The sequence below is a fragment of the Falco punctatus genome (genome assembly GCF_963210335.1).
Source record: "Falco punctatus genome assembly, chromosome: 2".
Classification (NCBI taxonomy): Eukaryota; Metazoa; Chordata; class Aves; order Falconiformes; family Falconidae; genus Falco; species Falco punctatus.
Window position 1 is genome coordinate 80,554,263 of NC_137581.1, and position 26,788 is coordinate 80,581,050.

Consider the following 26,788-nt stretch of genomic DNA (forward strand, 5'->3'; position numbering starts at 1 on the left):
GTATGAGAACAGTATTATTGTCTGTAAAGTTCTGTAAGCTTTAAGTTGCTTGTGTAACTGCCTCTCATATTTCTAGGATGCTGTCTGTGTGCAGGTCTCTAGATGTCTCTTGATTCTTGCCATATTCACCTTAAGAATTGTATTCATTATAATGTGTTTATTTTCAGTATGTGCACATTTCTATGAAATGAAACTTGTAAGTCAAAGCGATAGGAAATATTATTATTTCCATAAAGAAAACTTTTCTCAGGAAAAAACCAAATGTTCTTGCTACCAAGCAGTGAGTGGATAAGTATGCTTACTGTAAAATACTGTCTAGATAATTTTGACTGTTGCCCAGGTCCTGTTAATACAATGCAAAGCATGTTGAAGTTCTATGTAATGTGCAAAATAATTATGAAACACATGCATTACATTTCACATGTACGTTAAAATGTGAACTGATCATGTGTGTGAATTTGGTGCATAGTGGACAGCTGGTCTTTCAAATGCACTGTAACTGTAAGCTGACATCAAATGTTACATGCTATTTCTATAAATTCACCTTCAGCCCTTGTGAGCAATAACCAAAACAAAAGGTAACTGTATTTCTAAGATTAAAAAATACGTATCAGCAGAGACTTCTGCAATACATTTAGGAAAAAAAATGTCAAAACTCAAAATGGAAAATCAAATTACCCTTTCAAAAATATTTCCTAATTTCTGATTCAATAGCAGACTTTCTTGTTTTCTGGAGGAGAGAATTTCTCTAGTGACTTAATCACAAACCTCTGTATGAGTATCTAACACCAGCTCCAGGCAAAGGCACAAACAGCTTTGGTGGTGTTCCCACATAACTGACTTTTTTCAATGGATGCTGGGCTAAACAATGAAAGATGAAGACCGATCAGGTACAGAAATTTGTATATAAGCAAGTGAGAAAATTCTACAAAATATAGAACGAGCTGTTTTCTGCTACTGCTTCCCATTACTAAAATATTTAGCTAGGTGGAGTGGAAGCCATGTGCATTTCAAGTGGCTCCCAGAAAGTTCCCACGCTGTCAAAGGGAAAAAAAATGCTAGGGCTGCTCTGACTGCCAAAAGCAAACCCAGGGCCCAACTGCTTGGAACAACAAGCTCCAGCAGCTGAGCTTCTTGCATTTGGCAAACAAGACAGCATGAAAAAAAACCCAACAAACCCAACCCCCCCCAAAATAACCCAAACATTTAAGAGAGTTATTATGTGATTCCTCTTTTTGATCTCAGGCAAGTCAAGGAACATGTAAGCAGAGGGAGCGAGCCACCCTTATTAGCCTTGGTGGTTCTCCTCTGTCTTTGGGGAAGCTCATTGATCTTGCACTGAGAGGAAGGCTTCACAGGTACCACTCTCCAGTCATGTAAGGGATATAACATTCTAGAGCTATTCTTCTGATGCCTTTTCCCGGCATTAAAATCAATGGAGTACTTGGCAGATAAAGATGCCTAGAGAAATTTAAAAGGCAGGAATAAACACGAGGGTTACATCATGTGTTTAAAGTTGCTACTTTTTGACATGAAACATGGAGCTCAAGAAGCAGGGGTTTGGTATCAGGGGATTCCCTGCTGTGCTCCTGGGTGGGCAGCATGCGGCCAGAGGGAGGTCGTTTTCATCAGCATACCGCTCAGCAAGCGGGGAACCAAGCGTTAATTTTAAAACAGTGGCAAGTTACTTTCTCAGCATCCTTTCCCCAGCCTTGGACCCACACTGGCTTTCTGTAAATGAATGAATTATTTTCTCTGTTCTGTGCCAGCATGCCATGGCTGTGCACATGGAGACAGGTCATACACCCCTTCACTCCACCTTTGACTGCCAGGTTTCAGCTGGCTTCGCGAGCAGGCTTCCTCTGAAAACAATTACGGTTATAAGAAGCATATGTTACCTGTGTGTTTCCCATGACTCTGTGCTGATTTTGGCTGGGGGAGAGTTAATTTTCTTGGTAGTAGCTGGCATGGGGCTGTGTTTGGGATTTGTGCTGGAAACGGCGTTGATAATACAGGGATGTTTTAGTTCCTCTGAGCAGCGCTTACACAGAGCCAAGGGCTTTTCTGCTCCTCACCCCACCAGCGAGCAGGCTGGGGGGGCACAAGCAGCTGGGAGGGAATCAACCAGGACAGCTGGCCCCAGCTGACCAAAGTCCGTATCATGAGATGTCATGCTCAGCATATAAAGCCGGGGGAAGAAGAAGGAAGGAGGGGAGGTTCAGAGTTGCGGTGTTTGTCTTCCCAGGTAACCGTTACGCACGATGGGGCCCAGCTTTACTGGAGATGGCTGAACACCTGCCTGCCGATGGTGAATGAACTCCTTGTTTTGCTTTGCTTGCATGCATGGCTTTTGCTTTACCCATTAAAGTGTCTTTATCTCAACCCATGAGTTTTCTCACTTTTACTCTTCTGATTCTTTTCCCCATCCCACCAGAGGGGACTGAGCCGCTGCTGCGTGATGCTTAGTTGCTGGCTGGGGTTAAACCAGAACTCCTCCTTGCTGTGCCTCTTACGGCAGGTAAGTCAGACACAACTGAAGCGATCCTTGATGCTTAAAGCCCAGTGGCATCCTTGACACTTAAAGCCAGACACTGCCAGCCAACTGCTTATGGTGTAGCACACACTTGTTTTTATATTACAGAATACTAAATCCAACATTTAAGAATAGAGAGAAAAACACACAATTATTCTTTTGTTTTGTCCTCACAATGTGATTGTTTGCTTGGGTGGTGCCCTCCTTCCAGGTCCTCTCTTATCCAACTTCTGTAGGCATTTATGCAGGGCTCTGACTGCAACATACTTAGCAAGAGTGCTTCTGAAGAGTGACATGCTTGTCTGCATTTCCCCATTCTTCCTTAGGTGGTGGTCACTGGTAACTTCGGGATCACTGCTTTTTATTTCTTTGCCTTCTGTCCCTTCTACTTCCTGGTGCAACTCCAGAAAGGCACAGAGGGCCCAGGACAGGGACCCAGTCACATGCAATGGCCATCCATTGCTGTTCATACCATGGCTTTGTGACAGTGCCTTCATAGTGGGCAACATAGAGGAAAAGGAATTTATCCCATGGGAGAAAATAAGGGAACAAGGAAAAGAAGGAAAGCACAGACCAGGGCTTTGGCTCTCCCAGGCTGTGGGGCATCTGCGAATGTCCTCTCAGGGGAAGCCTGTTTCTGGAGGGGGAAACTGCACAGTGTGTGGGAGTGCCTACCTGCAAAAGGCTATCATAGTACTTGTTTCACTCCAGAAACCTTTTATTTTTAGGAATTTTTGGGAATGTGGAGGGGAGGAGGAGGAGATTTCTTGTAAACACAGTGATCCTGCAGAGTATATCATGTGTGCTCATGGATACGATGGTTTTCAATAGCTGCACAGTATGTTTTTTTTAATGGCTAAGGACAAATTACAGTCATGTCATGTAAGCCAGAGAGTCAAAACTGAGCTTACAGTCGGATCTGGTCAACAGCTATGAGGGGCAAATAATTGATCACCACTGAAGTAACTTTTGGGAGGCTTCTGGGATTCAGTTTGATGTCTGCAGTCAGCCTGTGGGACTGCCCTTCACAGGGCTGGAGAAATAGATGGCATTCAATGGAGGGAGAAGACACTGGAGGGGCGTTATGTGGACACTGCTGGGTCATCAGCCTGCCTGGATGCAGGGACTGACCACAAAAGATTCCTGCTACAGGTGCTGGACATGTCTGCTTGCATTCCTTGGAGGGTCAAACAGGCATCGCACGATGAAGTCCCTCAGGGCAGCCCTCCAGCCAGAGCCCCTGCATGGCAGTAACATGCTGCTAAAAAATCACATGTTCAAGTAAAAGGTATTTTCTTGGCTCTCTGTCCTTCTGGGTTGTTCTCCCATCACTGTGTTTTATTTTTTTTCCCAGACAGGGTGATGTGCCATGGCTTTTCTCTGTAACAAAAGGCAAAGGCGAAAGCTGATAGTTTCAGAGCCAGTTAAATGGAGAAAAAAAAATAATAATTGTTTGTCCCTAATCTTTAGGAAGTTTGAAGATGACATTCAGTGAACTGAACTGAGAAAGGCATTAAGTGAGGTATGTGGAGGTTGTGGGTAAATGGTTTCTCAGGATTTTTTCTTTCTAAATGTTAAAATGTACATGAAATACATTCTGAAAGAATATCTCAGGAAATGATCTTGTGAAATTGGAGATGGGCACAGGTACATTCAGTAATAAGTGTGTGTGTGAGAGACTCAGTTGCTCTAAAAATGTGGGCAGGAGGAATGTTTGCCCGAAGAAAATTTATAGAAACAAAAGGGGGGAAAAATAGCTGAAGAAAGTTCTGTTTCTCTGATCTATACAATATAGGCATAGCTGCTTAGTTGGGATAATTCAGACTCTTTCCATTGAGTGCCTTAGAGACATGCTTCTTTGCAAGACATGAGAAGCTGGCTTCTAATGCAGAAGGTATTAAACAAAGAAATTAGAGCCATTGTCACTGTAGCAAGACTAAAACTACAGCAGTTGTTTCTACTCCCCTGTCCCTATGTATCCTCAGTGTGTTCTACACTTCTGCGAACTATCACCAGTCTGGCAAACCCTTGGCTAAGGGCTTAGCTCTGAGTCCAGGGGCAGTCTTGTTAACCATTACAGGGGTGAAGGTAAAAGATGCGGGGACGACGGGACTTCTCAGGAAATGTAGAAGAGAAAATAATTGAAAAAACATGCATTTACTCAAGCATTTTCTTGGGAATCGTGGTAGGAAGGCATTTGTAGGAATAGCTGGAATACAGATAACAGCGGTAACTTGTTGAACCAAATGAATGCAGGCACTGCACAACGAGGCATTTGCTTTCAAAATTTTGTAGTTGAAGTCATCGCTTCATTTCATATGTTTTGTATCCCCTGAGTCACTCTTATTTTTCAAACACACTGTGAAATTAAAAGTCCTCCAAATCTGTGCAAAGCCTACTTCAATCTGGGGAAGATGTAGGAAAGAAGGGGAGTGAGAAAGGGAGAAAAAAAGGCCTGGGATAACATCCAGAACTATTCGGCTACAGGATTCTCCATCTGCCAAGAGCCGAAGAATGCCTTTCTAAAATGAATAGCACGCAAAATGCTGAATGAAGTGAGCAGAAGAAGCTCTATCAAATCAACTATTATCTGGTGAAAGGAATACAATTTTCCTGGGCTGAAGTGAGCTGAAATGCTGAAAAAGTCTGTTGCCAAGCATGACATCTGGGTAACTGCTGCTGCATGTTTTGCGGCGTTCTTTACAGGTTTTCATTCTCTTAAAGTTCCCTGGGAGAGCTGTCTTCTGGTGCTAGCCCCACAGCTGGCTTTAAAAAGATGAACCATGGTGCTCACAGTCAGGTTTTGGGTGTGCTCTGAGCACTGTAAGTAGGAGAGAAACAACAGATGTCCTCATAGTCAAAATACCGTGGTTGCAATCCTTTTTGTCCTCCAGCAGGACACGATGCTGCTGAGCAGCTGGTTTTCACAGGTCTGCAGTCTGCAGGTGTTCATGTGCACATTTCCCACCCTAGCGAAAATGGACATTACAAAACAAGTGGATACCCCCTGAATCACACAGCCCTATAGCAAGGCTCATTGCTTTTGAGTGACAGAGGTCAGTTCTAAACATGCAAAAGTTAGAAAAAGCATGTTATGTTTCTTCTTGGAAACTGTTACTGCCCCTAATCAGTATCTGTTGCTTTTGTCTGAGGGACGAGGATGCTCATAAAGTAAAGCTGTACACCATGCTTTCACTCATAAAAGTCTGTACTGTTTTCCATTATGTTCTCAAGACACTTTCAGACTTTTGGCCTAGGGATATAGGTAAGAAAGGAATTCCCACCTTTCTCAGAGCTCTCTTTATTTTTATTGTAACAAAGAAGCTGCAACCGCTGCCTCACAGCAGCTGCCCTGGCCCCATGCACCATCTCTGGGCTGCGCTGGGGGGATTGTATGAGGAAGGGAAAAGGGAAACGGGGGGACAAGGAGAGTTCTAGAGCAGCTGCCTTGGCATGGCTTCCCATCAGCTGCACTCAGCAGCCTTCAGCTGGGCTTAGCTATGGGCAACAAGAGCTGGAGAACAGGGTCTGAGCCAAACCAAAGTGGACAGGTCCTCTCCTTTGCATTGCAGGTTTTGGACAAAGCATCCTTCATCTCAGAAAAGTACAAGTATGAAATATGCCCACCACTAACGAGGCCAAGCAGAGCAGAAGATGCAGGATTTGTGACTCTCTGTTTTGGCCAGCTTCCCTTCTTCGGGGCTTTGCTGAAACATGAAGGCTGTGGCAGAACTGTTGTAATTGGTGCACTTTTGAGAACGAAGATGTTATAAATAGCCAAACGGAGCTCGAAGTGGAAGGAACGTCAGAGGTTGGGTTTTTTTGCTGCTGTCTAAGAAAACCAGTATTATTTGGTTAGATAGTTCAATAATTGCAGAATTCTGCTTTATTTTTTTACTTGCCTCCCTCTAAAAGCCTCTTTCTCCTTCTGTTCCCTGATTCCAGCTTTGCTGGTATGGATTGCTGCCCAGGTTTCCAGGCGGAGGCAGGTATCTGTTTTAATTGCCCCAAGTTTGTCTCCTTTGTCCCAAATGGGATGTCCCCTTGCCTTTTCCTTAGTCTGTATTCTGCATGGAGCAAGAGCTGTGTGGCATTTGGGGCAATTTTAATGAAAAAAAAATTATAAAAAAATAGAACTGGGAATTAATTTATAGACTGACTGTGTGCTTTGTGCAGGGTCTGCATGGAAAGGACTTCACTAAGCAACAGGAGATAGTTAGGTCGGCATCTCAGGGATAAAGAAACAGCCCAGTAGCCCACCTCTCCCCATACACATAGTGACCATGAGGTTACCTTGTCCCTTGGTGCTGGCAGTATTGACTCATCCAGATATTTAAAAAACTTTTGGATTACACTCGCTATGTAATCAAAAAAACTTTTGGATTACAGCCACAGCTACAATACAAAACTCTGAGATTTAAAAACCCACTTTTGGGTTTTTTTTTTAAATCAGTTTCCTGATTTTTGTATCTTTAAAAGGTTGTAACATTTTTTCCAGGCTTTCACCATTCATTTCAGTAAAATGAGCTTTGGCCAGTCCCTGGCTTCTCTCTTTTCCTCTTTTGTGTTTTACCCTCTTCCAGACTTGGTGGTGTCTCCCACCTGTCATTGATGGAGCCTCAAAACATGGCTAATAGCCACAAGGATGCCTCAACCAGCTCCTTCAGAGGCTTTGGAACTGTTTTGTCTTCTATCCTGGCTTTTCTTTCCTCTGTTAGCACATTAATTTTGTTAGCCACTTGATCACAGTTAATCTTTTTACTATTGTCTTAGAGTAATACAATAAAAGGGCAAAGGAAAATCAATAAGAAAGTCTTCACAACCCATCAGTAAATCAGATGAGAGTCTCAGCAAGGCAGCGAGTAAAGCATTTAACAGACTGTAAGCTTCTTAAAACTAATGAGAAATAATAACTGGAAGACTAGACTCTAAATTGGCTGTACTTACGTCTGGCCATAAAAAGGAAGATGCAAAGGAGTCTCTTTACAAGGCACTTGGGAGGAGGGTGGTTTGGGAGGGGGAAGTTAAATACCTTCCTACCATTAAACGCCCCCTCAGTGCTGGACCTGGGACAGCGAAATTCCACCATGGAAGACAAGGAAGCTCAAAAGCAGGGAGCAAGTGCTGCTTCTCGAGGTCCCTGGAAGGTCCCTCAGTGGATTCCTTTTGTGCTGACAGAAAGGTCCAGCCTGTCCCTCCAGACTCAAAACTGGGACTGTGCTGTGGGCAACATGGCTCCGGAAGAGCTCCGTACCAGGACCCTCCCAGGGAGTGTTTTTCCTTCACAGAGGTGTGTCTATCAGGGGATGGGTGGGATGAGAAGGCCTCAGCTCAGCTCCTTTAATTCTTCCCCCTCCTCCCTCTTCCTCCTCTGTCTTTTTTTACCCTATCAAAGACAGTAGTTTCACAAGCTGCGGAGATTTCACAGGTGTCCAGTCCTGAAGGAGGAAATCGCTTCATTACTGGAGAGCAAAAAAAATATTAAGGTGCAGGTTCAGCTCTTCTTCTCTCTTCACAGAAAACTTATTGACACCTTCTGAGTTTTTTCATGAATTTTTTTGAGCCATGATACTTGCTGGTAGACTTTATTTAATCTCAGTAGTTTATTAAAACACATCCTTTTATGTATTTTCCCCTACACCTCTCCTCACAATGAGGAATTGTTCCCAGCAAATACATATGGATCCATTCCATGTTCTGCGAAGTCTCTACACCAAGTAGATCTCGAGTCTGCCAAGATGATTTTCATTCATGTTTGCTGATCCTCTCTTGTCTTTCCCCTGTGTACGACCGTCAAGCATCACTTGGCTGGAGAGTACACGTGCATGCAGCTGGGTGCAACGTAACCCCACCAAGGCCAGCTCTGAGCTAGCTGGTGCTGCCTCTCTGGAGCAGAATAACCACAGCAGCACTCGTGTGGTCCAACTGCTCTGAGCACTCGATGAGTTTCCGAGGACCCTTTGCATCCCACACTGAATGCGGTCAAGGCTAGCTAGCAAGCTACAGAACTTGAAGAGCATTATATGCCTGCAATGCACTGACCCATGAAAAAAACTGCACCCTCCACAGCCTGCAAACTTCGGCAGGGGGTGGCGGGACCTAGCATTGTAATTTTGTGTTTATACAGCCCCCATCGTGGTGGGCTTCTGGTCACAGGGAGGGTCATTGCTGCTGTTGTTACATGGAAGGTGAATAATGATAAGGCGTTAATGATGGCTTGCAGCAGGCTGACACACAGGCAGAGATGTGACAGATGGTGCACAAAACTAGTTCCTGCTGCCGTAGTGAAAATAATCTGTTAAAATCTGGAGGTTTTGTCACGTAAGGGTAAATAATATGGTTTTACCCCTGGGGTAATGAGATCTGGCAGGATAGCAAGTGCTCTGTGATCATGTCTGGTGTTAAATGGGGTTTCTTGGATGTGTAATCCTTTTTATTTTTTGGTGACCCAACTTCTAGGGGATTTTCTAACAGAGCAAGCACTGTGACTCCTGTTTAGGATGATGAGCTGTCAGATCATCAGCTCTCTGGCTCTGCTTGTGTCCCTGTTATGCAGCTCCAGGTTTTCTTAGTCTCTGCTGCTGGGTGCCCAGACGCTGGGGATATGTGTATACTTTGTCAGTAGTCCATTTTGAGGGTACAGCATGAGCATTTTACAAGCTATCCTGCTTGGTTTGCTTCTTGACACGACTGATTTTGCCCAGTTCTGTGCTACTAATTAATAAGTAATAGCACAAAACTGTAACAGCTCACACTGCAGGAGCCAGGGACTGGCAGAGTGATCTCCAGCTTTTTTTAGACATCAGTGAGCAAACATCCTGTAGCTCTCTCGATTTACTTGAAGATCTTTCCTGACCATATACAGTGCTCAATTACATCCCTGCTTGGGAAGAATAACAACAGCAACAAAAAAAGATAGGGCTGAAGCTGATTAGTTTAATGAGGGAGACAGCAAAGAGCAGTCAATAAAAAACCCCAGACCTTGATCCTCAAAGGCAAAAACGTACATGTGCTGGCTTTTCTGTAAAAGCTGAACATCCAATATTTAAATGGATAGAGGCTAAAAATTGAAAGCAGTGGACTTTAAAAATATTATATTGATGCAATGGACATACCAGAAACTCAGAAAATAAGCTGAAACAGGGGATAGCATAGCTGCAGGCTGTGACTGATAAAGGAATTGCAGATTACATTGTGCTACTCTGTGTTTAAAAAGAGCTTGGAGTCAAACCAGGTAAATAAGTCATCTGTGGCATACAGGTAACAGAGAATCCCTGCTGTTTGAAATACTGTGCCTAAAAGAGAAGAATATCAGAGGGGTGCTGTCAGCCACCTGACAGGCTGGTGACCTTGACTGAGAAATGGGAAGGGTAATGAGAAAGCTTGAAATGGCAGAAAACAAAGGATATTAGAGGTCTTGGTGATGTCCTGCAGCCTAGGTAAATGTCATGAGAAAGCATGAGGCAGACATATCTGCAGATGCCATAAATAACTGCTTGTTGCAACAGCGAGGCAGAGAACACAACTGAGAAAAACCAGCGCCTGGTTTTGACCTCAGCCATGAGAAGCGCATTGCTGTAGACACAGGTATCACCCAAACATATTAGCACGGCGGCCACAGCACACTCAAATTCAGCAAGTCCACAGGAACAAAAAAACCCCAACCCACAAAGAGCACAGTGCAGGGCTTCAGAAAGGACAAAAATGTACAAATGGGAAAACTTTTTAGAAATCAATAGGACAGTTAAGAAAGTAAAATGCTTGCAGATGTCATGGCCACATTTAAAGACATATTGACAAATCAGAGTAGGGATATATTACGTGTTGAAAAAAGACTTTCATATTTGGCACAGGTAAAGAGAAAAGTAAAGGAAACCAGAAGAGAAAAGATATCTTGCAGAATAGAGGGGAAGATGCAAATGAGAAAACCAGAAGAGAATACGTGTTCTGGGAAAGGAAGTGTATAACCATAACAAATCAATAGCTAATAAAGAGCTTCTTGGTAGCAGCACACTAAAGGCATGTAACTAATAATAAGAAAATTTTCAAACATGTCAGAAAGAGGTGGTCACTGGCAGAAACTCAGTATAGCTGATATATGACCGAAGTGTAAAAGAAAGGCAAAGCAATAGCAGGAAAGCCAAATGGATTATTTGCATTGGTGTCCACTCCAATTTAGGAGTTCAGCAGAGCTGCCATGTTGAAAACTTTAATTGGGCAAGTCTGATGAAAGGTCTCAAACTGAAGTGACATTAAAAGCCTTTTTAAAACAAACCAATAAAAGAGATAACAACAGATCAACAGGACCAGATGGCACTCACGCAGGAGTTTCCGAGCAGCTCTGATATGAAATTGCCAAACTATTAACTGTGGTGAAAAACCTACTGTTTAAATTGGCTTTGCTTAAATTAGCCTCAAGGTTAGAGGAAGTGGGACATGTGATGCCCACTTCTGAAAAGGTCCGTAGAAGAACCCAAGGAACTGCATACGCATAAATCTGATTTACATTTGAGAGCCATTTGTGAGAAGTATTATAAAGAACAGAATTAGTAGACATATGGAGGAATACAAAATAATGGAGAAGAGTCAGCACAGCTTGGAAACCATGGCTCATAAATCTGTTGTTAGTTTTTTTGAGAGAATCAGCATGCACGTAGATGAAACTGATCCAGTAGACACAGTGTACTTGGACTCCTCAAAGCTTCTGGTGAAGTCTCTTCCTTAAATAAACCATGTTGTCATAAGGGTGAAGGTTGTCCTATGGATTAGTAACTAGTTCAAAAACAAGAAACTAAGGGCAGGAATACCTGTCAGTCTGCATGACAGGGTCAGGTCATCACTCAAGGCCATGGGGGATGGGTGGTGGCCACAGCAGCTCAATATACTCAGGAGTGGCCTGAAAAATTATTTTCATTGGAGGTGACTGAATTTGCCCACAACATTCAGTGACTCAGAGTAATCAAAATCAAAACTGATTGTGAAGAGCTAGAGAAAGATCTCATGGGTTTGAATATTGAGAATAAAATAGTGGATGACAGTTGATCTTACCACGTGCAGAGCAGCCAACTTCATTTTAGTGCACGTAACTTTACATGCACGGTGGGTCATGAAAAATTACCATGGAAGGAAACTGTCTTGACGTTCAAGAGAGTTTCAGCTAAACCCACAGCAGCTGTCAAAAAGGTAAATGGATAATTAAAAAACAGCAGGAAAGAAGAGAGGGAATAAAGCAGGATGGCTTGCCATTCTGTAGGCCCACGGTGCACTATCATCTTGAAAGGTTCGTGTTTCCCTGCTCGTGTCATCACAGGAACGATGTAAGAAGAACCAGAGAAGACAGAGGAAAAGGTGGCAAAGCTGGTGAGAGCTGTGGAGCAAACTGCTGTATGAGTAGAAATTAAAAAGACAGGGACGGTTCAGTCTGATAGAGATGGCTAGAGAGAGAATATGACAGGGGTACGTAAAATCAGATACACCATGGAGAAAGTGAATAAGGAGCAACTACTTGCTCTGCCCATATGCAGCATCTGCCAGATCGTTTGGATGCAGTCTGCTGCTGCTGGCCCTTCACAGAGATGTGAGCTAGGTAGCCAGCCCTTTGCACCGAACAAGTGTGAGCAGCCACGCAGGTCAGCGTGCTCAGAAAGCATCCCAGCCAAACGGACCTTAACCCATCATTCCTAGCAGGACCACAGAGAAAAGGAGATATTTTTCTCTTGTAATTCAGTGGTGCTTTAACTGGGACTGTCGAGTTGTGCAGAGCACTGTGACTACCACAAAGTCATCATTCACAGGGTCGGTGACACTGCAGCTTTCAGCTGCTACTGCTGCTTTGCCTGAGTATTTTCAATGAAGTTTCTGCTCAGTGAGAAGAAAACACATTTTCTAAGGAAGAGACTCTAACTGCCCAAAATAGTGCCATTTAAATATTTGCTGATGATCATCCCCAGAACAGGAGATCATTTTGATTGTTCTGTTAAGGTTCAGTGGCTTACGACTCTTATTAAGCAAGAACACTAATCAGAAATTGTGCGTAAAGCCATCTGAAGGCATTTGTGGTCATTAGATGCTATCTTGTGTAGTCATAAAATTGATGTTTCTCTTTGATGGTTTGGGTTTTCTTTCATGCTGCAGGTTTTTTTTTCACTCAGTAATGTTTCACCTGTGCTGCTTCAGTCTCCTGAAATCAAATGAAGATTTCCATAGCTGGAAGGGATGAAGCATTGTCATGTAAACAAAACAGAGATTTTTGAAGACCACACAGCCACTCAATTCGTCCTTATGCCGTTTCCCACATCCCTAAATTAGGATTTTTGTGTGCAGTACTGAGATTTTGAAATAATATCATAAAATACAAGCAAATTGATCAGGAATCCCAAACAACAGTGAGGCTGGACTGACTTGGATGAGCACAAGGATAGCAACAATCAAACCCTGTCCCATGCCCTGGCCAGAGCCAAATGCAGTTCTGAATCCTGAAATCGGGGCTTGAGCTCTTCCTCTTGCCACTGAATCTTTGTGAAAAATGTTGGGTCTGAACTCATGATTTTGATCCAAAGCTAAACTTAATGCTTCTGATTATGTGGATACATATAAATTCAAAACTGGACAGAAGCAAATGGGTGAGGGGTCATATGCTGCAAAGGGAAAGATACTGAGCAGGTGACTAGGATGCTGATTGGCTTTATAACAAAAATTAATCCTAACACTTTTTTCTTTATTATATACTTAACAAAAATGTTGCTGTAAGTATTTTGGAATGGATGTTCCAGCTGATGCTGGGGGACATGTGCCTGCAAAGTCTGTCCCTCTGCAAGGACTGTGTGTTATGTGTCACTTTTCATTGATAGTTTACAGTAAGGGTCAGAGAGGAGAAAAAAAAGAGAGGGGGAAAAATGGTTCAACTAGTGACTCTTCACTGCCCACTGCAGCATGATCTGATCATACCCAAACAGCTCATGCCAGTAGACATCTAACACCCTGGAGGAACAGAGTGCAGCACAAGCTAACTTCTGGTAGAAAGCAGGGTACACCAGCCTGTGCAAGTGTCTGTGCTGTGAGCGGCCACGTTATCTCATGTAAAAATAGTTTTAATACATCTACACGGCACGGAAACATGCAGCGTACATACGTCCATATGGAAGACACTGTGGATCCGAATTATGTAAATTCCCTTTGCCATCTCTAAAAAATGAGCAAATGTATCTGACAATCAGACCCTGTGGCTAGCTGAATTTTGGGGAAGGCCCCCTTTGGAGGTGCCCAAGAAGAGCTAGGAAGTTTTATGGCTAGGCTGGTGTCCTGCACTCTGCGTAGCAGATGATACTGGCTTAAACCCATTGCAGGGGAGCAGTGGATTTCCTTGAGCAGGAAGAAAAGTTTTGCTAATCTCTCTCCCGGCACAAGGCAGCATTCAAGCATTCAATCCTTCTTTCTCACCCTGTTCCCCCAAATTCTCTTTCCATCTTGCAGGCTCTTCTGATGTACATCTGATAAAGCTGCATAGCCTGTGGTCATTACATGGCTTTGCTACCCTGCTCTCTCTGCTGAGTCAAGCATGTCCTGAAGCAAGGCTGGGACTGCCACCTGGGCCAGGATGGGACATCCCACCAGAGAGCCAACCCCACCACGTGGGCAGCCAGGCAAGTGAGGCAGGTACCCCCCTGCAGTACTGACAAGTCACTAGGGGCTCTCCTTTGGTGGCTTGCAGGGTTATCATCTGCTGCTGGTCTTACAAGGGAAACATCAAACATGCCACTTTTCTTTCTTCTGGAAAAAGTTTGGTGGGAGAAAACCCAGTGATTTTTGTTTACATTCAACAAGCACACTAGCTCAGGGGTTGTGTACTGCATGAAATCTTATATTTCCATTCAGAAATAAGTGCCTACAAGGAGTGATACAATTGCGGTATGTGGGTAACTATTTACCTATATGAAAACCAGTGGTGCGAGCGTATCTTTGGCATCAAAGTACAATTGATCGAACAGTGCTGGAGAACCTGACATCTGACCCCTTTCTGTCCTCATTTCTCTTACTCTAAAAAGTGCCTTACTCACTCAGCACCCGACTCATGTCAGCATGACTCTGTGGGGAGAGAGACTCTTCAGGTCAAGGAAAGGTAAACTTGAGCCAGTCAGTACTGAAAGTTCTGTGACGCATCCAGATCCAAACACATTATCAGGCACTGACTGCTGCTCGTGGTTTCTAATGAGGCTAACCACGGGCATGTAACCTGTCAACGTGGTAAGAGGAGTAAAGAGCAGTTAGAAACAGATGGGTTCCAAAGCTATACTGCAGGTCATCATTTTAACCAACTTTGGTTTGAATTCTTAAATTTCAGTGCTGCCTTTTAAGAGCTCTGTGACTCTAGATGTATCCGGGGTGAAAATTGTGGGATGTCCAGAAACAAAACAGTCTGACAAGGAGACTTTCCTCCAGTAATGTTGTCAGTGCTTGAAGCCACAGTGACTTTATTTATTTATTTATTTTTACCCCGAGCAGCTATAGAACCAACATAGTTGTACTGATATGATAAGAAGGCAGCAGAGCTTGTATGCAATGAAAACTAGAGGACCTTAAATCTAATATGCAAAACCACAGAGAACTCTCAAAGAAAAGTGGCTGTAAAGTGAAGAGAGAAACAGTTCAGTTTCAGATGAGGTTTAGAGCCATTATTCAGAGCTTTACCTAACGTGCCCCCTACCCCCCCCCCCCCCTTTTTTTTTTACCCCAGCAAATAACAGCACAATTATAACAGAATAGAAAATCTCTTCAGTATGCTCATGGGCAACAAGAATCTTTACAGCTTTGCAAAATTCACAGATAGTAAACCCATTTTTTGCCACAGACCATTACAGGAGTAATTACAGGAGAACTACAGGCAAAAGATGGAACTGGAAAATCCTACCATCCTAAAGTGAACTTTCTGTCTCTCTCTTCCCCCTTTGGAGGCTGACCAGAAAATGAATCTTGAGCACGTACGTAGGACTGTTTCCAGTCTCAGTGATGCTCAGAAGACACACTCATAGGCCTGGTAGGGGTTCAACCTGAATCTGGAAAAACTCTCCATATGTGAGGCAGGAATTAGGGTTGCTTGAAAAAAGAACAACTAGGATGGTTGTTCTATGGTCTATGTAGGTGCCATGTTATCATTTTCCAAGTGAGTACAGGAAAATATATACTGTGCAACAGGGCAGAAAGTACTAAAGCAAGAGATTATGCTATGCTATGCAGCCAAGTCACCCTAGGGATGCAAAAAAATGTCAGAATAACTTTAGGCTCTTCACTAGAGAAGATTCAAGGGATAATTATCCCTTGGTTTAAACCTGGATGCAGCTAATGGTGTCTCTAGTGTTGTCTGGATTAATACTACTGAGAACTGTTGCTAACCTGCCAGATTAAAGTACATGCTGTTTATTATAGTAGGATCCAGATATTCTGGGAAGTGAAAATCAACCTATTTTTTCCCCACACAGCCACTGAACAAATTAAATGTGTGGATACATTGAAGCTTTGATTTGGTAAAATATAAGAATATTATAATGCTCTGGTTTTAGAAATTAACTTTGGATCAAGTGATTTCTTCAAATCACATGAAAGGAATCACAGGCATATAAACAATGCTTTTGATTTCAAAGGATCAATCTTTGGGAAGTTGGCTGTTGTGGTGTGTTTAAAAGCTAAATTGCAGAGTGGGCTTTGAAACTTTTCACATCTTTGATTTATTGACAATGCAGAGTTTGGATTCGAGTAAATGGAGAAAGATGTTTAGGAAAAGGCTAAGGTCAAGAGAGGAGAACAACAGCCACAGGATAGACATTAAGAGTAAACAGCCTATGGCAAGACTGATGGCTTGAGATTAACGAAGTGCAGGAAGAAAGTAAAAATTACCAAGAATCAAGCTGAGGTAGGTGTTGCAAAGAATATTAATAGAAATAATAAGAAAACCCCACCAAACAAAACCCAGCAAAAACAATATAAAAAAACTTCAGACATCAGGAAAGTGAAGAACAAGGGCTGTCACATGGTGAGGGCAGGATGGAAATAAATACCACCAGTTTGTCACCAAAAGGAAATTAATATTTTGCTTTTGTTCTCAGCAGAGCCAGTGAGGAATACGAGTAAGGAAAAGCAGGGTCACTAGTGGGAATGGGAGCAGAAGACTATCATTTCTCAGATGAAAGCAAATTAGAAATTGCTCAGCATGCTCATTTCCAAGAAATGTTGGGAACGGTGGTGTCTGAGGCAGGTGAAGAAATGGCACACAAACTCTGAACATCCTGCCTCAGAGCAAAGGCAAAACAAAAATAAAGGAACTGTTGATCTGACCTTGCAGTGCACAAGAGTTTAGGTGGTTTGGGTTGTTTTGTTTTAATGGCAAGTATGATGGGAGACGTAACAGTATTACAGCAAAGCTCAACGCTCCTTCATCACAGTTACATGATAGCATGCTACCCTGACAGATGTCTTGGGAAGACTGCTGTTTTCCCCAGGCAAGGAAAATGCAGGGAACCTACCTGGAGTGCTGCAGGGTATGAAGTTGCAGTAGACAGAAAACGGCAGCTTTGGAGCTGAATGAGACTTACCAGGGCAGCCAGTGACCATCTGGGAGGAGGCAATGAGTTGGGCTGAAGGGGGAACAGGGATGCTTTCCTAATTACTAGGTGTCTATCCTAAGAATTCCTTCAAAGCTGCCCAGGACAGATCTCTCTGTGACACTGGTAAACCCAGAAAAGAGAGAGGTGCTGCACCTTGCACTTGGGCAAAAGCAAGGTGGGAATGCAGAAGCTAAGTCCTGTAGTTACAGGTGACTCAAATTTGAGCACCTAAGTCTCATTAGTATCTCATTCATGGGGTTTTGCTCTTGGGCTTGAGTTGAGGGCTGGCAGAATTTCCATTCAGGAGTATTTTAAATCTGTCTTTCTTCCTCTCTCCCATAAAAGTGATTTTAGAAGGCTAGAAGGATTTCTTCTGAGCCATAGGTTTTAAGCGGCATTGTGCTTCAGGAATCCTTTATGCAAGAGTCTGAAAACTTCACAGATGTGTTTTACATTGTTTCACATTTGACTTCATCAGTTTTGAGATTGCTCTGGAGAATAAACAGCTGTCAGAACAGGGTACTCACCACAGAGGCCATCATCAATCCATAAGAGCCCTTACAGTGTGGAGTTTCATGGTTTGCATTCACATGTTGGCAAATGTGACAACACAGCTTTTTCCTTTTCCAGAAGGGAGGAAAGCAGTCCTAGCGTTTCACCCCCCTGACTATATATGACAGCAGAGTGGCCGATCCTGCTGGGTCTGAAAGTTCCTGCCTGCTGTCTCTGTTGCTCAGCATTATCCAGCTCAGCAGGATCTCAAGACTTGCAGAAATGGCTCTGGTTTTCCGTAACAGGCAGCAATGCCATGTATGATTTGCCTCTGCTCTGTTGGCTTTTTTAAAAATCTAAATGGTAAGACTATTCCCCCTGCCCATGCCAAACATGCTCATTTTCTAGGCTTCAATTAATTCCTGATACATTTCAAAGATGACAAAATTATCTTTAATAGTGAAAACACTCTGAGATTATAAAATGGTTCTCTCTTATTTTTTCTTACCTGAAAACACATCTTCTCTACAGAGAATATAATTATACAAAGAATAATAAACTGTCTGTATGAGAAAGACTGAGGTGCTAGTTCAACTGATCACAAATGAAGCTCAGCTGGTCTAACGGAAAGTTTCCGGTGATGCTGATGAGAGCTGGGGCAGCCAAGCACTCGTTTCCTTCAGAGAAGTGTGAGAGGCTTATGGAAATTCTTTCTGAGCAATATTCTAATAATCTTAATGTCCAAACTGTGAAACAGCCAAATTGTATAAACCAGTGGTTGTAGACCAGGCCACTGGTCAGTCTTAAAATGTCTGGAGGTGGTACAAAAAACAATTGAAAGCATTGTGTTTATTTTAAGTAAAATAAGATGTAAACACACCAATGCATTCCAGTAAGTGGAAAAAAGAAGTGAAGAACAGGAAATCGGCACATTTTAGTTTTGCTGGAAATTAAAGTCCTTGTAGTAAACCTGTCCAGGTGCTCAGATGTTGATTTTTTTGCTTTCCAAAGACTGAAGAAGCCTTTTAATTAAAAATTACTGAGCAATGCTGGTATGAGTGTCCAATGAGAGAAAACTGATTTGGGTTGAAAAATTATGTGGGATAGCCTGTTGCTTTTTGTAGCATGTGCAGAGGAATGAGGCAGAGCATGTTTATGTTCTGGCTATTTAAAGTCACCGACCCTCTGCTGTTATAGATTTGCTGCAAATCAGCTGTGATTTCTACAATAGCAAACCTATCAACAACTCAGCTGCAGAAAACTCTCTCCAGATCTTTACCATTTAGCATCCAAATGTTACTCAGCAGTTAAAAAAATGAAGCAAACCCCAACCCCTCACACACAGAAGACATCTCCCGTGGTATTGGCAAGTCTACGTCATGTCTCTGATATTTTGAAGAAGCAACTTCCTCTTGTGTGGGTTTGTAACACATGGTGTAAAACAGTTGCAAGAAATAATATATCCATCCTATTGTTCCAGAAATGTGAGTGCTGAAGAGATGATTCTGTCTTTTGTGGCTCACAGGAGTTCTCACCTTCTGAAAATTATTGGAGAACTGCAAAGTTGTTTTTTTTTCTTTCCATGTAACATGAATAATTCGGGAGGGAAAAATATCTCTCTTTAACCAGAAGTACAATAGCTGTCACAGATGACTGTGGGGTCCAGAGTGGTAATATGGATTATGAGAACTCAGTAACATTATTATATAGCTGAACTATTATATAATTTACACAGGTTCAGGTGAAAGTAGGTAGAACTGCCTTCAGCTTGGGGAGGCATTAGCTTTAATGTCTTGGCGAAGTTGAGCCCTGGCTATATCCTTATTTAATAATACATATGAACATTTTCTTCTAAAGTGATGTACTATCATGCATACATAAATATTTAAGATGAAATGTGAAAGTTGCCATTCTTTCTGGAAGGCCTACCATTGTTGTGATAGAAATACTCCACTTCTACCAAGCAAAGATGGGAATTTTCAAAGCCAGAACTTGTTTCTACAAAGCACCTGGCAAGTAAAGACATAAAACCATTCTTCTCGCCGACTGCCGTGAACTGTAAGTTTGCACTTGCACAGCCTTTTCCTTAGCCAGACTGCTCACATTTCTGCAAGCTCGTGCTGGATGCAAACTAAACAGCACTTGTATTGTCACTCCTTACCGGTAGGTAAAGGGAAGCACCGACGGGTTCGATTACACAGAGTCACAGAGCAACTCTGTGAAACAGGCGGGGTCAAATCAGGAGGCTTTTACCTGCTCCTACCATTCTGATTTACAAGAAGCTGCAGCACAGATATAACGCTTAAAATCCCCCAGCAGGCATACAAATAACGATTCATATAGGTGATTTTCTGTTTAGATGCTCGACTTCTCACTATTGTTCTCTGCTGGGCAGCAAGTAAAACTCTTCGCTTCAGTGTACAGGCAGGAAAGCGGGAAACTGCAGGGTCTCAAGACAGCCATGGAAGCCTTCAAGAGGACAGGGAGGAACGGGGAGACAGCGCAGTTCTCTCAAGACATGTGGTTAATTGTGGATCACCTAATTCTGGATCAACCTAAAGTGACCCCTAAAGGGAGGGGAGAGGGGAACAGCCGTGGAGAGCCAGGAGAGCTGTGGGTCACTCTGGTGAGCAGCTGGGCACAGCACAGTGGGTGCTCGGTGGGGAGATCTCCCACTTTGTCTCAATCAGTTCTGAGCTCTGCTAAATGCCTTTGTCCTGCTCCAACTATGCCATGTCTGTGCTTTAACTGCTTCATGGTAAAAACCCCTTTCACGCCTCACATTAAAAGACGGGAAGATGCCCAGCAAGATGGTAGTTGTTCTCTAATGACCCTGAATCTCCATTTCCTGAAACAGGGAAGAGCCGCTGAATCTAGGATTACTCTGTACCTATTAAGTGGACAAAAATGACCGATAACCCAAGACATGGGGTTTGTGTCTTATAAATAACTATCATGGGACATTGGAGATTACATTAAGCATTAGAAAGACTCAGGTCAAAACAGAGTAGGCACTGACCACAAGAAGGGACTCTGCAGGAAGTACTTGTTTTGAAAGGCAATTAGAAGAAGTTGTCAGAGGGATCTGACAGATCACAGCCTGATGCTTCAGTCATCTTGATGGAAATCTGGCTTCTTGCAGCTCTGTTTTTTGCTGCCGTCAGCAGATGAAGGCAGAAACGGGAAATGTTTAGGATCAGTTTCACCCACATTTGAGAGATGAGTTGAAGACACAGCGGTACTGAAGTTCCCTTGTTTGCCTCCTGCTTTGGGAAAGATTGCAGTCTGCACTGGTAGCCACTGGTTTCGTTTGACCTGTGGAGCAGTCAGTCGGCAGGTGCATCCTGCCCAAGGAATCAGCACATCTGTGGCCTGGGACTGGTCACAACAGAAACTGCCTCTGACTTAGTACATATGCACATGGGAAGAGGTTGGAGGTAGGATCTGCACATCCATGGGATGCAACGAATAGTAGATGTTGGGAGGGGCTGAAGAAGTAAAAGGGAAAGGGTGAATCGCAGGGGACATAAGGAAGGAAGAAGGGGATATTGTGCGACGAGCAGAGAGCAGTGTTGTAGGATGCAAGACCATAGAAAAAAAAAACTTCCTCAGCTCTGCTTCTCACAGAGCAATGTTTATTTTCCTTAATGTCAGCTCAGGGAGCTGTAGCTACACAGCCTGTACCTCATTAAGGATTATGACTCAGAGGCGCAGCAAAATTGAGGTATTTGGTCTCTACCATTGCTGAGTTTTGCCTGTGTGTGCAGAGGCACCAGCCTAGCTCTTGCAGAGTTATGCTCATCTTGCTTGCAGTAGGGTGGCAGGTTTGGAGCCAGATACAAGTTACAGCATTTCCATCTTTCCAGAAGACTTGCCACATACATTAGGAAAAGAGACTTTCAGGGGCTTGTTCAGAACAGCGTGGCTATAGACCTAGCACTAACACCTATCGCACAAGAAGGGAGCAATGAGCTTCTGGCTTTTTTTGAAGAGCACAAATGATACAAATCTTTTCCTCCTCTTCTTTCCACAGTCTTCCTAGGTATTCAGCTCACATTGCCCTTTTCAGCTGGTGAATGGGCAAAGCATATATACTGTGATTTTTTCCCTTCAGCTCCTCAGAGATGTGACTTGACACAGCCAAAGCCCTGGTGCCTGTGTACAAGGCATTCCTCAGCTTTGTCCTCTGGATACCCCTTCTCTCTGCTGCTCTTCTTGCTGGGACAGAGAGCAGTAGAGTTGTCTCCTCTGTGCTGAAGGTAGTTCTACCTTCACCAGGGGCTGTTGGACTGGGGTTGCCAAAATTCCTGTTTGCAAACTTTTCCGTGATTTAAGCTACATGCTCTGAGGAGAAACACTCTTGCCCAGTGGCTGCAGGGAAGGTCAAGGTAAGTGGGAAGCTGGATTCCTCTGCCCCCTTTGCTCGTGAGGCAGGGACTGTCCAGTGATAGCCAAAGGAAAGCTGGTTCCCCTTGCCAAAACTCTGTTGAGATAGAAGAAGATGGAGAAGGTGGTATGACCACTTCCATATTCAGAGCAGGGGGTGTGCAGCAGGAGAATTTGTCACTCCCCAGGTAGCTAAATGGTGCTGGCTGGAATGCCAAGGGTGTTGGTGGGCTCTTCTCCACGTGATCTGCTGGCTGTGAGAGCAGGGCTGCCCTTAGAGGGCTGTTACCAGCCTCCTGCCCCCATTCCCTCCACAGACAACAAACTCACCCTCAGAGCTGGTGGCAAATGACCTCCCCCTACACAAAAGCCACCAGCTTCTGTCAAGAATTGTCCAGGCAATCTGTGTACAGTGCAGTTTGAGGGCTGCCTGGGAGTTTTGCTTTTAGGCTGCTTGCTCAGCTGCCAGTTGGGGCGACTGCCCCAGCGCACCAGGGCTCAGCCTGGTGCCCAACATGTCTGTGCCTGAACCACTGGCCTGGCTCCTGCTCTGGCCCTGCCTCATCCCACCAGCCTCCCCCTCACACGGTTCCCTTCCTAGCTTCAGCTCCTGACTTCTGGCTCACACTGGCTCCACTTTTATCCACCCGTCACATAGCGTGCAAAGACTCTCAGGATTATTCCACCTGACTTCTGCTCTGCTTTCCATCTCGCCAAGCCCCTGGACATCCTGCTGACTGTTGACCATAAGCTCCTGGTCTAGTTGCCCACTTCCTGGATGGGAAGACCTCTCGGGGGACAATTTTCTAACCACAGTTAACCGTTTACTCCATCAAAGGTTTGTATACTTGTGGGGGGAGCAAGGGCTACTGCATGTAAGGGGGTTGTAAACAAGGTGGGAAGGGAGCAAGGGATGCCAGAACAGGAAGCAGAAAGGAATGGTTTGTGTGTCTTTGCTGCTTGTGTGTAAGAACACACACCTGGGTCAGACAAAAGGTCTGCCCAGCCTAATAACCTGTCCTCAGCTCTGGACAACAGTAGATACTTAGGGAAAGAGCATAAGACATGAGGCATTCGCAGATTTTTAACATGGTAAACAGGCAAGTTCTTTGCAAAGACTGAGCATTGCTGTGGGTTGTCACTTGGCCTTCACTCAAACATTTCCACTGTTACTACATATTTTCTTCAGTGAGTTATTTATTCATTATTAGCAGTACAAATTAATGCTGCGGTTTTGGGGAGGAGTGACCTGCTGCAAGTTAAATTTTCTGTAGTCTTGTTTCCTGCAGCCAATGGGAGGCACAGAGAAAAGTATTACAAATGTATATAACACGATACAGTGCCTGCACAGACTACCTATCTGGTCTTCAGGTATCAAAAATGCTTACATTTTTTATTGCCACTGTTGTGTTTTTACGACATCCTGCTCAATCTTTATAGCCTTACAGCAATCACTAACACAGCTTTTGAATCGAGGCTAATAGAGGAAAACTTGTGGTGGCTCCACCACCCACAACTCACCAGTTGTTTTAAGATAGATTTTTCATTAATTTAATTAAATTTAATGAAGATAGACACTTATGGAGTTGTCCATTCAGTGCTGTAAATATGCAGAATTTGGAACGTGCACATATGATTTACCAAGCTAGCTGAACTAACTCATTAGAAAAACAAAAAAAGGTAATTATCCTGCCACAGAAATGACTTCTCTGGAGAAGAGGACCTACCAACAATATCACACCATCAGATTGTTCTCCCCTCTACTCAGCCTCACAGTCAGCAGAGGGTTATTACTGACTGCTATGAGGTCAAGGTTTCAACTAGGAAATTTATCCAAATCATAAGCTTTCTGCAGTAACTAGTATTACTTAATAAAAATACACGCTTTCTGCCTGTGTATTTTAAAATTACTTTACAAAGGAGGAAGACACTGTGCAGCTATAGCAAAATGAAAAAAAATACTCCCATGAGTGACAACAGTGAAATTTTTCAGACACATTTTTTCTTTTCTCTGCTGTCCATGCTTGAAAAACAAAGCAGGGAAATTGTCTGAAGAGCCTGGAATAACAGCCAATTTTAATGCAAAATCCTCCACGTGGATCTACTGGGTGGTAGACAGTGCAACCCATACTGCCCTCAGAGGAAACGTCAGAGCAGCTCTCACAGCTACCTAGCCTTCCCAATTAAACCCTCCGCAAGACTATGCATAAGCAACCTTAAGCCAGGAAAGTTAAATGGTAGTATGTGGCTCTGCAATCTAACAACAGGCTTATGTTAATATTATGAAGTTATTGTTTACATTGCAGTAATACCCAGATTCTCCAGTTGAGAGCAGAGCCCCTGCAGCACTGCTCCGTTGTAGGTTAAAGTTCAATTCAGGCCCTGGGGAGCGTGGTGCTTTCCAAAGTACAAAAGAGACTCCCCGCTGGTGTACAGAAGGAAGTTTAATTGCCTTCTGCTCAGGTGTGCTGCACGACCCCTGCTGAGGGCATAGCCCCAAGGAGCTGGGGCAGAAAGGGGATAAATGCTAAGGGCTTGAGCTGCTTACATACAAGCCATATGCATTTTCTCCTCCTTCTTTATGCGTCAGCTATGCCATCCCACCTCATCCACCTGTTCCTCTGTGTCTACTCTGAACCTCCCTTCTCCAGCTACCTCACACGTGTTCGTCATTCTTTATACATATGCTTACCTCCCAAAGGCATGCTCTCCTACCGAGGCCTCCTCCAAACAAGACTCTGTCCCTTGCCCACAGTGGGAATCCTCTCCAGCTGACCCCTCTCCCACCAGAGCTCCTTCCAGCAGGGATTTTGTGGTAGTCAGGGCAGGGGTTCCTGTATCCCTAGGGAAGCATTGCTCTGACCCTAACACCAACGTGTTTTAAGGACTTAGGACTTGTAGAGGAATGAAGCTGGGTTAATGAACATTGATAATATGCAGCTGTGTCTGGTTCTGTTGAGAGGTCGGGCAGCCAATGAAGACAGAGAAGCCAAGGAGGAGAGCGGAGGAAGAAGGAGAGAGAGAGGAAGAGAGGGAGAGAGGGAGAGAGGGAGTGGGGGGTGGGGGTGGGCAGATGGGCCCTGGGTGAGGAGAGACTAGGAGAAGGCAGCAGAGGGACTGGCATGAAGAGCATGCTGGTATGAGATGGTAAAAGACCTTGTTGTAGCCAGTTAGTTTGGAGAGCGCTGTAACAAGGACCCATGCTTTGTTCTGAGATACAGGGTTGGCACCTGGGGCAAGATTTTGCATAATAAGCGGGGAGGAACACGCCCTCATCACCATGGATTGCTGCAAATCATCTATTAATTGTGCTGAATGAAAAGTAAATACCATGACAGTATTGCTCAGCAGGCTCTCATCCTAGGAATCACAGCCTTTCTAATTGAGAAAAAATAAGGGAAATAAAAGGGGAGTTTGACCTTTGTTTAAAAAAATAAAAAACCTTTTTTTCTTTTCCCAAATTATGGAGAGCTCAGACACAGCTGCTTACACAAGCAGTAACCCCACTGTTTAAATGACAAGTTAAAGCTCCAGGGCTCAGCAGCCATGGCTGCTTAAAAGTACCACAGTGCTTGATTTTGATTAATATGAGTTTTGCAAACGGAGCTAGTAGAAATGTCTTATTCCTTGTTCTTTCCTTGGTTGCTGATATATAATGCTGTAAACTGACTGGTTGGTTATATTCCTAGGAGAGAGAAATAAGATTGGTAAGAAAATATCCCAAAATATATCAGACTGTACTAGGGAAGAAAGTGAGCTTCAGTTTGATACAATGGGTGGAAATGTTCCTTCTGAAAATCTGACTGTTACCACATTTTTGTCTGATTTTGTAAGAAGTGCCTAATTTTTATCTTCCTAGGTGACACAACATCACTTTTGCTATCATCCCAGCAACCCAGCAATATCCTAGCTACCTTTTTAGCGCTGCTCCTTACCTGCTGTGACTCACACAAGAGCTGCTCCTCCAGTATTCTTCACAATCAAAGCTAAAAATAATTCTCTAAAGAGACAAAGACGCTGTCAGATAGGAGTATTTATGAAGCAATGGGAGTTTGTTCTGTTTTGTTCCTTTTCTTTTTAAATTTTAGAAGACTCACTTAAGAGAAAGAGCTGATGGTTTTGTACACAGTTTGCCTGAGAGCAAATCAATACATTTAATTTGGTTTTGAACCTTGCTGCACAATCAATAATGCCTCAAGTCTGGAAGCAAATCACATGGAAAGTAACTTCAATCTGAGATTTTAAATCAGTATTCCTGAAATTCAGATATGAAATCCCTCTCCCCCAAAAAACAGGAGTGATTTGCTTTTGACTGAATTCATATTAAGAGGAGGACTATACATGCTAGCTAGAAGAGGCCAAACTCTGGTACTGTTCTGAAAAGCTACAAAATTAAGGTGTAGAAACAACCCAAGGAGGGCAGCCCATGCTTTGGTAAGTCCTATAGGGTATTCTTATACATGCACATATACATCATGTGCCAGTGATGGTTACGTGTGTTTGCCCAGACCCTTGGGCTCTAGACTCCGTAGCAATCTGCTTCTACATGCCTTGGACGGGGAGGAGAATAGGGGCAGAAAACTTCTCCTGTTCGTTGGATCTCCACCCTGATTTTTTGCAAATCAAGGCAGATCACAGACATGTTCACACTCTGCGTGACTGGGCAGTGCTGTCAGTCCATTTTACCACGTGATGGCATTGTCCACATTACTCACTGCAGGCTAAAGATGTATTCACTTATGCTGGGACTGGATTAAGCTACTGGCCAGTCTCTGCAGAA

At 43.6% G+C, this 26,788-nt stretch overlaps 1 long non-coding RNA gene across 1 annotated transcript in view; it reads right to left on the reverse strand.

The window, feature by feature from the left end:
• The window catches only part of LOC308059510, a 45,348-nt gene extending 20,321 nt beyond the window's left edge, over nucleotides 1–25,027 (reverse strand). Inside the window, exon 1 of the long non-coding RNA XR_013926277.1 lies at nucleotides 1,899–25,027. This is a non-coding gene — a long non-coding RNA (uncharacterized lncRNA). The remainder of the gene's footprint in view (nucleotides 1–1,898) is intronic.
• Nucleotides 25,028–26,788: the final 1,761 nt, after the last annotated feature.